Source organism: Sceloporus occidentalis, unplaced genomic scaffold (genome assembly GCF_023333645.1).
Source record: "Sceloporus occidentalis isolate IW3139 unplaced genomic scaffold, rSceOcc1.0.p SCAF_4, whole genome shotgun sequence".
In the NCBI taxonomy this organism is placed as follows: domain Eukaryota; kingdom Metazoa; phylum Chordata; class Lepidosauria; order Squamata; family Phrynosomatidae; genus Sceloporus; species Sceloporus occidentalis.
The window spans coordinates 68,595,847-68,608,079 of NW_028316984.1; positions in this window are offsets into that span (position 1 = coordinate 68,595,847).

A 12,233-nucleotide genomic window follows, 5' to 3' on the forward strand; every position below is an offset into this window, starting at 1 on the left:
TCCGGAAGCTAATAGGCAGCCAATGCAAAGATTTCAGAATAGGTGTTATACAATCAAATCTAGATTTTCCTGCAACCAATCTGACCGCCATATTTTGGGCCAGTTGAAGCTTCCAAACGTGGCACAGGGTTGCCTCATGTAGAGTGCGTTGCAGAAATTGAGACAAAAGGTTAGCAGCGCATGTACCACCATTTCTAGGTCCCCTGGTTCCAGGTAGGGTTGCAGCTGGTGTATCAGCCTGAGCTGATTAACTAGGGAAAGACTAGCAGTCTGCTGTAGTCCATGGAGAAGGGGAATGTGTAGTCAAAAACATAACAAAATGATATGGCATTGTTCAAGATGCTTTCCCAATCTTGGGTCCAACATACACTGCAGAAATAATCCAGTTTGAGACTGCTTTAACTGACCTGGCTCAACTACAGTTCTCTGTCAGAGAGATCTGGTGCCACAATAAACTACAGTTCCTGGTATTGCCTAGCACTGAGCCAGGGCAGTTAAAGGGGTGTCAAACTGGGTTATTTCTGCAGTGTGTTTTGGACCTTAGTCAACATTTGTGATTTAAAACTGTAAGTCCTCTTACCATAGTAAGGGTGGGAATTGTGTGTTTCTTCAGATGTTCCTGCACTTCACTTTCACAATCATATCCATGGTTTTAAAATATTTTTAAAAAATATAAATTCCAAAAAGCAAACTTTGGCTTTGCCAGTTTATGTAAACACCATTTTACTGTGCCATTGTATTTAATAGGACTTGACCATCCATGGCAGGGGTCGGCAACCTCCGGCCCGTGGGCCAGATGCGGCCCGCAAAGGCCTTTCAGCTGCCCCCTGCCTGCCCCTGCCGTCGCCGCCGATTGCGGCTTTTCCTGGCTCCCAGCCGCCACCATTTTGTTTTTCAAAATGGCAGCAAAGTCTCGTGCGACCTTCCCTGAGGTTGCCTGAGACTTCGCCGCCATTTTGAAAAACAAAATGGCGGCGGCCTAGAGGCGAAGTCTCGCGCAACCACAAGAAAGGTCACGCGAGACTTCGCCGAGGCCCGCTGCGACCGCCGGAGCCCTCAAACAGGGGAGGCCTGTTGCCATTGCTGGGGCCCTCCAAGAGGCCCGTTGCCATCGCTGGGGGCCTCGAAGAGGGCTCCGGCGGCAGCAGCAACCCTCTGGGAGGCCCGTTGCCATCGCTGGGGGCCTCGAAGAGGGCTCCGGCGGCGGCAGTGACCCTCTGGGAGGCCCGTTGCCGTCGCCTGGGCCCTCCAAGAAGGCCCCGGTGACGGCAAAAGGGCCTCCCAGAGGCCCGCTGCCGCTGCCGGAGCCCTCTTGGAGGGCCCCAGCGACGGCAAAAGGGCCGGCAAAGAGGAGGAGGCCTCCAGCGCTGGCGGCCCCCACCGGCTTTTTTGCCGGCCTCTGAAGGGGCCGGGGGCCCCGTCAGGGGCTGGTAAATAGGGGGAGGCCTCCAGCGCTGGCGGCCCCCGCCGGCTCTTTCCCGGCCTCTGACAGGGCCTGGGGCTCTTTCCCGGCCTCTGACAGGGCTCAAAAAGGTTGCCTACCCCTGATCCATGGATTACCGTATCCACGGAGGGGCCTGGAATAAAATAGCAGCGGATACCAAGGGCCCACTATATATCCAGTGCTGAGGAATGCTTGGAATTACAGTTTAACGACATCTGGAAGGCCACACAATTCTCATCCCTGTGTTGAAACAGGGAACATTTGTCTTTAATGCACTACAAAATCGCAATCAATATCCAAAAGATGCTACTGAAATGTTGCAACAACAATTTAAGCCATACATTCAATAGTAATTCCTTTGCTATCTCTGGATAAGTCCCTGGTCCAAATATTACCATTTGATGTTTGTAAGATATAGCCCAAACAAACAAATTGAAATGGAACCGAGAAGGTATATAATAAACTGTATAATTTGAGATGTTGGACTGCATTTTTAAACACTCCCTGAAGTAGAAGATTAGCTGATCAGAGATTATGCTAGGCTAGAATCTTTCCCTATGATGTTCCATGCATTTTTAAAAACTTACTTACAAGGGGTTTGTTTTTGTTTGCTATCGTGGTGAAGAGTAAAAAATGGCATAGTTTATCTCCATTCTGAAATTCAGCAATTAACATTACTACTTCATGGTTTTACCACTCTGAACAGGAGCATTCAGAGTACAGTAGATCTGGACTGAAGAGCAAACTTAAAATGGAAGCTGTTTAACTTGCAAGAAGAGTGTTGTGTATGTCTCACCTGTAATATAGGCCTTGGACATGTGGGACTTTTGCTTGTTAGTAAATGCCCAAAGTAATTTTTCTTTAAACATTATCTAAATTGTGTGTATAACCATCTTTGGAAAATAAGCCTGGGAAGCAGTAATTAATGGAGTGATATTTTCCCCCTTGCATAGATAGTTGTCGCTGGGGAGAACAGTTTGACCACCTAATGCAGCTCACAAAGGCCAACAAACAGTCTTCAGATCTGAGTAACTCCCCCATCATAACTGAGCCGCACTTGATTTGAACTGACAACTTTGAAGAAGGATTCTCCATATCAATTACCCAGTTCCCTGATGAGTCTCATGTTTATCTGAAGTTTCTGCTTTCTGAAGTGTGATGAGAGCAGTCGTCTCTCCCATTTTCAGTTAGGTTGCAACTAGTCTGCATTCCCTTCTGTCATATAAACTTTTATTCCATTACCCCTTGTCTTATTTCTAGCCTTTCTTCGCCTCACAAGAGACCACAGCCCGTTTAATTTATCATCCCACCCAAATTAGTATTTGACCATGTAAATGAATGTATTTAATTGAAGGAGGAATTATGGGTACAGTTGAGCCCTTGGTATGTGCTGCTATTTGGTTCCAGGATCCCTTATGGGTACCAAAATCTGTGGGTGCTCAAGTCCCATTATTATTATTATTATTATTATTATTATTATTATTATTATTATTAACCTTTATTTATGAAGCGCTGTAAATTTACACAGCACTGTACATGCAATCTTTTTAGTTAGACGGTTCCCTGCCCTCAGGCTTACAATGACATAGTAAAATGGTGTCCCTTATATAAAATGGCAAAATCAAGGTTTGCTCTTTGGGATTTATGTTTTTTGGAATATCTTCAATCTGTGAATTCTTGAATCTGTTTGGACGCCATTTGGACACCGTTTGGACGCAGCACCAGAGGTGCATCATCATGGCGCAAACCGTGTGGATCAGCACATGCCAAAATTAGGAGGAACTTCCTGACAATAAGGGCTGTTTGACAGTGGAACAAACTCCTTCCTCGGAGTGTAGTGGAATCTCCTTCCTTAGAGGTCTTTAAACAGAGGATGGATGGCCATCTGTTGAGGATGCTTTAACTGAGATTTCCTGCATGGCAGGGGGTTGGACTGAATGGCCCATGTGGTCTCTTCCAAATCTATGATTGTATGATTCTATGAAAATGGCACCCCACTGGTGGGGTCACGGCATCCAGCATGGGGACGCTGCACCATGGCTTTGCCCACAGGCTGGCACTTTTTGCCAGTCTGTACAGGGCCAAAGTCTTCTAATAGACTTTCAAAACACTCCAATTTGGTATGAAACACAAAAAGTCATTCAAAAGCACTAAAAGGAATCACACTGGAATATCAGCATCAGCACTTAATCAAAGCTGAGTAACAAATGAATTGATAAAAATTCTGAATTTGCAAAAGAACAGTATGTGGCACGACACTGTCTTGTGTTTTTTCTAATTTAGCACCCAAAAATACATTGAAAAGGGCTACAATATTGAAAAAGGTTTTTTCAGCTCTGTGAAACATCTTAAGCCTTTCCCTAACATTCCACTATCTGCCTACTCAGAAAAGCAGAAAAGAAGAAAAAGGAAGGAAATTGCTGAGCTCTCAACATTTTCTTCTCTCCTTCCTTATAAATCTACAATCCCTTTCCTGACAGTCACACAGCAATAAGACATTCTGATCTATTTTTAAGGTAAAAATCCTGTGATATATTCATTGTGGATAAGGTTTTGACAGAGGCACAAAGAAAATGGGGAAAACACCAATTTTTAGAAGAGTAATGCTATTTTATTATCCACTCAGAGTTCGAAAAGTACAAGCAAATGCAAAACAATTTATGCACAATTTATGCACACAAAAGGACAATTTTGTTAATGGAGATAGAGAGAAGAGAAATAGATAAAAAGATATCTTGACAGACCAAGGAATTAGGTGGCTGGCAAGCTGAAACTGAGGAAGGGAGGAAAATTGCAGAATCTAATGAATGAAGTTTAAATGTACCTTGAATCTCCTCACCTTTAGCCCTTTCTCAAGATTCATTTGCCTGAACCAATGATATCTACCCCCAGGGGTCTATCCTTCTAAGTGCATTTCAGAATTTGTAATAAGATTAAATACAGTTGTAGAGTGAAATAATAACAGTGGTGGAGAAAAGAACTAAGAAATGCTGGCAAAGGAGAAAAATTGTTTTCATGTGAGACTGCAAATGAGATAGAGAGTTGATGAGGCGAAGAAGTGGCCATTGCAGATGATAGGAGTGTCAGCAGGAACGGATTTCGTAGCAGCTGTTGTGAGACTGTGCGAAGGAGAATTTGTAGCAAATGAACTCAGGGAGCAGACAGAACCAAAGCCCACAGTGGGAGAGAAGAGGCAGTTTGGCACAGGAACAAAACAGAGGCCCCGGCAGTTGATTTACTGGAAACTGACACTCAGCCTTTCTTTTTCTTCTTGCGCAGTCACAATGTTAAGCAAATGCCAATTTTCTCGTATGTTAATACACCAATATATGCCCAATGATACATTTGCTACCATTCCAGTTTAAGATGATGACTTCATTTTTATGAGTATGCATGTGAATATGTGTGACATCAAAAACGCAACATCAGGAATATAACTCCCATGACCAAGGGCACTGCAGGAATTTTTGCACGGAGGGACAAAGGTGCACTGTAGGTATATGAACATATTTTGAAGATGTAGCACACACATAAGAACTAAGGTGGTGTAGAGGTTTGAGCATTGGATTATGACTCTGGAGACCAGGGTTCGACTTGCTACTTGACCATGGAAACCCACTGTTTGATCTTGGACAAGTCACATAATCTCATCCTCAGAAAACCTTATGACAGGTTCGCCTTATGGTAGTCAGAAACAACTTGAAAACACACAACAACAAAGCATATGATGCTATAGCACACCTGTGAATTTTTCTTGTATGTATGTACATGTACTTTGACCATTTCCATTACTTTAGTTCTTGTTGAGTGTCTTCAAGTCATTTCCAACCTTAGGGTCGCCATAAATTCATTATCTTGAACTGGAATGGTGGTGAATGCGTCATTGGCATGTATTGGTATATTGACATATGAGAAAATTGGCTTTTGCCTGACATGGTTACTGCGCAAGAAGAAAAAACAAGGCTGTGTCAGTGGATATTCATTCCTCTGATCTTCACTGCTCCTTCTTCAGAACTTAAACCTGCTCTGCATGTGATATTTTATGCATACGAGTTGAACAAATAGACTAGCAGAATGCAGCCCTGCTTGACCTCCTTTCTGATTGGGAACCATTCAATTTCTCCATATTCTGTTCTAGTGATAGCCTCTTCTTCTGAGTGCAAGTTACGCATCAGGACAATCAAATGTAGTGGCACACCCAATTCCTTAAGAACAATTCATAGCTTTTCATGATCTATGCAGGCCAACACTATCCTGCAGTCTATAAAGCACATGCTGATTTCTTCTGGAATTCTCTAGTATGCTCCATTATCCAGCGTATATTTACAGCATATCGCCTAGTGCCTCTTCTTTCCCAAACCCAGTGTGCACCTCTGGGATTTCTCAGTCCATATATGGTAGTAGTCTTTTTTGCAGAAGTTTGAGCATGACTTCGTTTGATGTAAATAATTATTTGGACTCTTTCTTCCCCCTCTTTTATAGCAAGACCAATAGTGTTTCCTTCTCTTCATTTGGAATTTGCCCTTTACACTTCAATGTAGGCAAAGAATGATGTAGGCCAATATGATGGCTCACGCATCACTAAAAAAAACTTTAAAAGACTGGGAAAAATAATATCCTGCAGAGCTGGTGTTATATTTAACGTGTTATCAGTTATTCATTCTCAAAACAGGCATATAATGAGGATGAGAATGGCAAGATTTTATGACTTTATTGGACCAGTCAACTAAATGCCCAAAAATATTATTTGATTTTCTGACCTATTTTATGTAATTTCTCTCATGAACATGAAACAGCTGCTTATACATCCCTTTTCAGTAACTGTATGTCTGATCAAATGGCACATAAAATGGGCCATATGAGCTTGGCCCAAACTGCTGCCTCTGGGATATATTGGATCTATTCTTATCAGACCCAGCTAGTGAAGACTGCAGTCTACCACATCTTGAGGGTATCTGGTTGGGCATTATGATATTTTTAGCCAGTAATACATACTTAAGTTATGCAGGATTAATTAGGCAAATTAACTGACATTAGAAGCGACACCATCACTATGGGGAATCCCATGTGCTACACCATGCAAAATAAGGGACAGTATGGTTCATAACACATAAAGCACCCTAAATCCACAATGTTATCCTCCCAGCAGCATGAAATCTTTCCTGCCCCCCACCAACTGCATTGCTTCTCTCAGACTGGACAGACGATATGCTCTGGAGGGGTTTCCAGAGTATTCTTCTAGGGCTAGGCCATGCTCCAGAATATGTTTCTAGGCATGGGCCTGAAATAGGTGAATGTCCCTTTTCCACTGATACTTGGAGAAACTGCTTCTGCAAGTGTGTGCTGGATGCAGTCCCGTATGTGTAATGTCACAATCTTATTGCAATGCATTTGCAAGCCCTGATTCAGTATGAGTAATATAATATCACATCACTAAAAACTTGACATGTTGTTGTTTGTGTGCCTTCAAGTCACCTGTCGATTTTTAACAACCTTATGAATTAGTTTTGTTAGCCAAGGAATGCTGAGATGTGGTTTACCATTGCTTCCCTATGAATATAACTCACAGTAGCTGGTAATCCTTGGAGTCCCCCATCCAATTACTATGCAGGCCTGACCCTGTTTAGTTGTCAAGATGAGATGGGATCTAAGAATACATATTATAATGTGTATAAATTAATTATTGTGGAACGGTGAAGGGAAGAACTCCATTTACACACTTTAGATCTTTAATTTAAATTTTAAAATAGCTTAAATGTTAAATTACTTATATAAAGAATGTTCGTTTTTATTGTTTTACTCACCACAAACCATAATAATAATGCAAGACAATATAATAGCTATGCTTGTGCTGCTTAGGAAATAATAGTGGTTTTCTAGGATTAAATTTTGTGAAGCTATTAAAAAGATATGCGCACTGCATGCAGCATATAGATAAACAGCAACAATGGCCCATTTATTATACTGAAATCTGTAAAAAGCTGTTAAAAGTCCTGCTTGGTTTTAAAATAATTAAAGCTCCCCATCCAGCCACATTCTTTTCTCCACATAATTATCGTTTCCAGTTGTATTCCCGACTTAATTTATTTCCAGAATTGCCAGCTATACATGTATATGTACATCCAAAAGTGTTATATCTAAGCTCAAGTCTTCTTAATTTGGTAAGGACTGTTGCTTATGGCCATTAAGAAAAAATAAGTATAAGGAATCTTATTTTCCTTGACAAGAAGCAGCTAGAACTAGAAAACGCCTAGTGATCCTATTAATTTTCTTAATCTATGTTTTGCTTAGATGTAGTTCACACTTCTCAAATCAAAAATGAAAAGGGAGAGGAAGGCTCAGTGGACAACAGCAAAATATCAACAAGTCAGAATTATTTGTACGTTTCCTGCCTAGCCATGCTGTCCTCACAAAGATGGTAAATAACACAAGGTCATCCACTGAGCTTCATGGTTGAAAGTCTAGGTTCAAGCCTGAGGGTCAGATACTTCAGCTTGTTTTTCCCTCCAAACATGCTCCTCCAGCATAACTCTATGGTTACTATCAAGTGGAAGCTGACCATGGAATTGCACTGGAGGATCTACAAATGACTAGAGAAGTATTTTCTTTAGGGATTTCTAAGTCCTCCAGTGTGACTCTATGGTCAGCCTCCAGCAGAGTTGTGCGGTAGGACCTAGAGTCCTAGAGAGAACATATTGATCAAATCTGTAAATAATCAAATCTTCAAAAGTCAAAGCTCCAAATGTGGAGAGCTAATTCTAATCACATTACATCCATATTAAAACCAATCCACTGGATGACAATTGGCTTCCAGGCTCGGTACAAAGTGTTGGTTGTTACCTTTTAAACCCTATATGGTTTGTGTCCAGGCAATTACCTATGGGATTGCCTCCTCCCATATAATCTGCAGCATATACTCAGGTCTTCTAGGGGACATTTACTTAAGTCAGCCAGGACCAGGCTAGCAACTGTTAGCTAGAGGACCGTTTCATCAGCCAACCCCAAATTGTGGACAGCTGGGTATGCTATCTGCATTTTAAACCATATTAAAGACTAATCTTTAGTAGGCCTATCCAGATGGTTTTTAAATTATGAGTTTTTAAATTATGAACTGATTATTTTTAATATGTATGTTTTTAATTGATGTAATGCTCTTTTAACTGATTGTGTATTTTTTATTTGTAGTTGTGTTTTTAACCATGTTACATGTCTATTTGCTGCTGTATTTTAATCTGTTGTTCCCTTCTTCGATCCATAGGGAAAAGTGGAAACAAATAAGGAGGAAGAGGCTATTTTTCTGTTAACTGCTCTTGAGTCGGCCCAGACTCATGGCGACTCGGTGAATGAGACATCTGTAAGCCTCTCTGTCCTCACCTGCTCTGCTCAGGTCCTGCACGCTCAGGCCTCCTTGATTGAATCTACCCATCTGACATGCGGTCTTCCCCTCTTTCTGCTTTCTTCTGCATTTCCTAGCATGATAGCATTTTTCAATGAGTTGTGCCTTCTCATGATGCGGCAAGAGTATGACAGCCTCAGTTTCATTATCTTTGCATCCAATGAGAGCTCTGATTTGATCTGTTCTAGGACCAATTTATTTGTCTTTTTGGCCATCCATAGTACTGTCAGCACTTTTCTCCAGCACCACATCTCAAATGAGTTGATTTTCTTTCTGTCGGCTTTCTTCACTGACCACTTCTTGCATCCATACATAGTGATGGGGAATTCAATGGCTTGGACAATTCTAACTTCAGTGTATATCTTTACACTTTAAGATTTTGTCTAATTCCTTTATGGCTGGCCTTCCCATTCCGAGTCGTCTTCTTCTTCTTCTTGACTACAATGTCTTTTTTGATCTGTGTTTGATACTAGGCACAGAAAGTCTTTAACTATTACCTAGGTTGAGTTTATATTGCTCCTCTGTGATATTTATTTTTGTTTTCTTTATGTTCAAAGTAAGCCTGCTTTTGCACTTTCTTCCTTGACCTTCCTTAGTAATTGTTCCAAGTCTATGATGTTTTCTGCTAGTAGTATGGTGTCATATGCATATCTTAGGCTTGGGACAGACCGTCCGATAAGGGCGGCCTACCAGTGGCCTTTTTTCCTCCAGAGGGAAGCTGCAGCTGCCAAACCGCATGGCTTCCCTGCGGAGGAAAAAGAACCCAAGAAAAGTGGGTTCTTTTTAAGCCACAGGAGTGGTGTAACAAGTGCTTGTTATGTAAGTGCCGCGCGGCAATGTGCGGATGCCTTGCGGCGCTTACGAAACAATGGCAGTGCCCATATACACAGGGTGCCACCATTGTTATGCCACCCGTACATTCTAGGGTTGCTGCGCGGTTCCTAACCCTAGAATTGGTGTTGGTACACCGCTTTATGGCGGTATGTACCACACCTTAGATTGTTGATGTTCCTTCCTCGTATCTTCACCCCTCCGACTTCTGAGTCCAAGCCTGCTCTTCATATGATATTTTCAGCATACAAGTTGAATAGATAGGGTGATAGATTTCAGCCTTGCCTGACCACCTAGCAAATTGGGAACCATTTGCTTCTCTGTATTCTGTTCTCACAGTAGCCTCTTGTCCTAAGTACAAATTTCTTATCAGGACTATCAAATGTAGTGATGCTCCCATGTCTTTAAAAGCATCCCATTGCTTTTCATGATCTCTGGAGTCAAAGGCTTGGCTATAGTCTACAAAACACACACTGATTTTCTTCTGGAATTCCTTGGTGTGCTCTATTAACCATCATATGTTTGCAGTGTGGTCCCTACTGCCTCTTCCTTTTCTAAATTCCACTTGCACTTCTGGGATTTCTCTCTCCGTATACAATGGGAGTCTATGCTGCAAAATGTTGAGTACAATTTTCCTTGGATGGAAATTAATGCGGTGGTCCTATAGTTACTGCAATGTTTTGTGTCTCCTTTTTTTGTGGATTTGGATGTATATTGATCATTTCCAGTACTTTGGCCACTTTTTTGATTTCCATATTTGTTGGTATATTTTAGTTATCACTAGAGTTGATTCTGTCTGTGTGGATTGTGGCAATTCTATTGGAATATTAGCATTTCCTGATGACTTGTTTTCCCCAATATCTGTTACAGTGCCATCCACCTCACTCTCTAGGATTTGAGGTTCATCTTCATATGGATCTCCATTCCATGTATCATTCAATCTTTCTTCCCTTTTATAAAGCTCTTCTGTGTATCATCTTTTTATTTCTTCTTGGCCTTGTAGTATGTTCCTCTTTTGATTATAAAGCATCCCTGCCCTTCGTCTGAACTTTCCTTTGAGTTCCTGCATCTTCAGGAAGAGGTCTCTCATTCTTCCTTTTTATTATTGTCTTCTATTTCTCTGCATTAATTATTATAGTAGTTTTCTTTATCCTTGTAAACTAGTCATTGGGAAAGTTGCCTTCATGGTTCTGGTTTTGTCCCTATCATCTTTTTTGTTTTGTGTTTTTGTTTTTGTTTTGTTTTGGTTTTGTTCTTGTTTGTTTGTTTCTTTCCTTTCCTTTACTGTTAGTATCTTTCTTCTTTCACTATGTCCTTGGCTTCTGACCATAGTTCCTCTGGTTCTCTCCTACACTGTTTGTAAATTCTGTTGGTATAGTGTTCAAATCATATTTTGGAATGGTGACTGTTTCATTTTCTTCAGCTTTGTTACAATTTTTTGAGCCCTGGAAACATGTTTGGTCTGTAGTGTGCAGATTTAGACACCAAACGTTACCTCTACGCTTTAAAAAATACTTGAATTTGCTAACAAAGATTCCCTAGGTTGGGGAAGAGGGAAGGAAATGGAGATCTCTTTTAAAACAACAGAGACTTAAAACTGATCTGATGTTTCTTCCTGAACTTGGGAAAAGAGGGAAAGTCTCCTGGTTCCTTGTGCACTGATCTAGTGATGCTGCTGAGGTTCTTTTGGCTCTCAAATAGCCTCCTGCTCTTAATTTAAATCAAGAATATTATGCACTTACATGCCTATTGTGGTCTCTCTTTCTCAGTTTAGGTGCTCAGAAAGGCAGCTGCTGTGCTGGCACATGTTTGCTGATTGCTGAAATTGACTTGAACTTTTAAAAATGGGGATGTAATTTTTCAAAACAATACCCTGACTCCTGATTCCTCTTGACTGAAGCAATCAATTGTGCTGGAAATTTTCCAGGTCTGAAAAATTCATACACACCTCAAGGGCAGGGCATGCATAATGTAAATGTGACCTTTATAAATGCAAATTGTGAGCCTTGGCTGTTGGGGGGGGGGGGGAATAGACTCTTGTGAATAACAAAGCAATTTATAAGTTCTCCCAGATGGCAGGCAAGGTGGGGGTGGAGGGTAATAACTTTAAGCCAGATAGTCTGTGGATCTACAAAAGGATCAAGACCAGCAGTCTGAGGAAATCCCAGGTGCAGCTAAATGCAGAATCCTATCATAGGGAAAGAGTGAATAGAGTAGGAGGAAGCTTGAAACCTCAATGCTGGTATTCATGACAAGATGGGACAGAGGGACAGAAGCCCAAGATTTACTTTGTGATCTCAGTACGAGAACGAGTAAGAAGGCAGTCTTGAAGAAAACTGGAAACAAACCCTTTCCTGGCTGGTGTAAGCCATGCTTTCAATTCACGGGGCGACTTTTACTGTTGTGTAAATCCTCATCCTTGTTCATAGGGAGAGAGAAGGGGTGGAAATCTCCTTTTCTTCTGCACAGCAGTCTTTCTTCACACCACACCTCAATTAGATTGCAAAGCAACAAGTTTCAGTCAGGGTGATACATTATTAGCATCATTTCATTTTCAGGGTC